Source organism: Nipponia nippon, unplaced genomic scaffold (assembly GCF_047370975.1).
Source record: "Nipponia nippon isolate SJK-2023a ecotype South Korea unplaced genomic scaffold, ASM4737097v1 scaffold_55, whole genome shotgun sequence".
In the NCBI taxonomy this organism is placed as follows: domain Eukaryota; kingdom Metazoa; phylum Chordata; class Aves; order Pelecaniformes; family Threskiornithidae; genus Nipponia; species Nipponia nippon.
Window position 1 is genome coordinate 522,490 of NW_028262375.1, and position 2,406 is coordinate 524,895.

Here is a 2,406-nt window from a genome sequence, read left to right on the forward strand (position 1 = left end):
GCTACATGAGATGCCAGGGCTCTCCAGCCCAACTGTATGCAGCTGACATGGACAGCACAGGGCCTATCCAGGAACCCCCTCCCCATTCAGACTGATTGTGTGACAGGCACCCCCCAGGGCATCTCAGACAGATTTGGTGCCTTTGGGCCCATGACTGAATCCCACCACTGCACTGACGTGAGGTCTGTCCCTTCTCTCTCCAGCAGGTGCTGGGCAGTGCATGAATACCAAGCACATCACACCAGGGTCCCCACTCGTGTGCATTCCCTCTCAAACCCTGCTGGTTCTTCTCTCCACTCGATGTTTAACCATCCCCTCCATGTTACAATCATGGATCAGGCTGGTGATTTTCATTCTGCCTGTATCACAGGATGTCCACACCCAAGGGCACTCTTAACATCATCTCTTCCTTCCTGAGATCAGATTCACCACCACCACAGAGGCTGCAGAGACACCACAGACAGCAAACCCCTCTCCTGCTCAGACTGCACAGCCCACCTCTGTTTCTCTTTGGCCTTGGAGAGAGCAGGGTTTGCCGCCTTTGTGGGCACCTCATTTCTTCTTTACATTGCCATTTGCTATCCACTCCAGCATGTCTCTGCCCTGAAGCAAAGCCTTTGCACACTTGAGGTCTTGGGCACTTGGTAGCAGGTTTCCCTCTTGCAAGTCTGCTCTCAGCCCAAAGGTGCCCCAGCTGAGGGGCTGCAGCCCAGACATGCACCCATGCCCTCAGCCTGGGGCACAGGCAGGAGGAGCTGGAGCTCTGCATGCAATCTCTTCATCCCACTTTGAGGGAATAACAGCTGAGGTGTGTTGGGACAGCTGACATGATTGGGGGGCTGTGATGGGTGGATACAGGATCATCAGGAGAGACAGGCCAGAAGGATGAGGAGGGAGGTGTCCCCAGTGTGAAGAAGCTGCTTAGATGTGTGAAGCTCCTCTATGGGATGAACAAATTGGGTGAGCCCTTGTGGGTGAGGGTCAGAGAAGACTAGTATGGGTGACATTGTGGTGGGAGACAAAGAACCCATGGAAGTCCCCCTGTGGACTTTCATTACCCTGGCATTCACTGGAGAGAGACCACAACAGCATGCAAACAGTCCTGGAGGTTTCTGGAGGGGTTTGGGACACAGGACTTTGTAGCACAGCTGCCAGATTGTCCAAAAATGGTGACACTCACCTGCATCTGTTACTCTCACAGAAGGCAGAGCTGGCCATGGATGTGAAAGCCAGTGTCAGCCTTGGCTGTCGTGACCATGAAACAGTGGGGTGTCACCTCCCAGGGGGAAGGAGAACAGAAGAGTGCAGATGCTAGCCCTCAGAGCAGCAGACTTTGGCCTGGTCTTGAGACTTTAAGTGGGGGATCCCCTATGAGCAGCACAGAAGAGCAGCAGAGCTCAGTACAGCTGGTCTGCAAGGACAGTGTCTTTCAAGTCCGAGAGTGTCCATACCAAGAGTCAGGAAAACAAGCAGAGATCTCAAGGGAGAAGCGTGGGGAACCAGCAGACTCATGGGGGAAGCTCCATAGAAAAAAGGCAGCATACAAGAAGTGAATGCAAGGGTTGAAACAAAGGAGGAACTCAGAAATATGGTTGGTTTTAGGAAAGCCAGAGCTCCCGTAGAGTTGACACTTGCAAGGGAGTTCGAGGGCACAATATTACCACTTCAGGAACAGTTAAAGAAGAAATGAAGACAACGTGTGGCCACTGCTGAATTGCGTTAGGTAGGTGTAGATAGGTGTGAGGCACTCTTGGCCTTTGTCTTCACCAGCAAGGTCTCCCAGTTCCGTGTGCCTAAGAGGCAGAACCGCAGGTGAAATCCAGCAGTGGATGGAGGTCAAGTCAGGGGTTACTTAGGGAAGGTCAGCCCTTACTAGTCCCTTGGACCAGATGGGATGAATCCAAGGCTGTGGCTGTTGAGAGACCAGGCCGAGGTCATAGCAGGGCTGCTCTGCTACATTCTGGAAGGTCATCATGATTGGAGAAAGCCAAAGGCAACTCTTGCATACGTCTTCTAAAAAGGCCCAAGGACTGAGCAGGGGAGTTACAGGCTGGTGACAGAGGCCAGGGCCTGCGTGGCTGGGCAGCAGCTCTGTGGAGAAGGCTCTGGTGGTCCTTGAGTTCCCTTAGGCAAAACATGAGCCAGCAGAGGATGCTGGGCTGTGTGAGCAGGGCCACAGCCAGAAGGAGTGATTCTCCCCCTCTGCTCGGCACTTTTTACACCACATCCAGAATCCTTGCCCAGGTTTAGAGCCTGTGCAATGACAGTGAGACATGGGCAAAGAGGAGCCGCTTCACTGGAGGGCCACGAAGATGGCAATCCTTCCATTACCCTTCAAGTGTTTGTGTGATTTCCCCAACAATACCAGTATCTGCAACAACAACAACAACAGCAACAACAGCACTA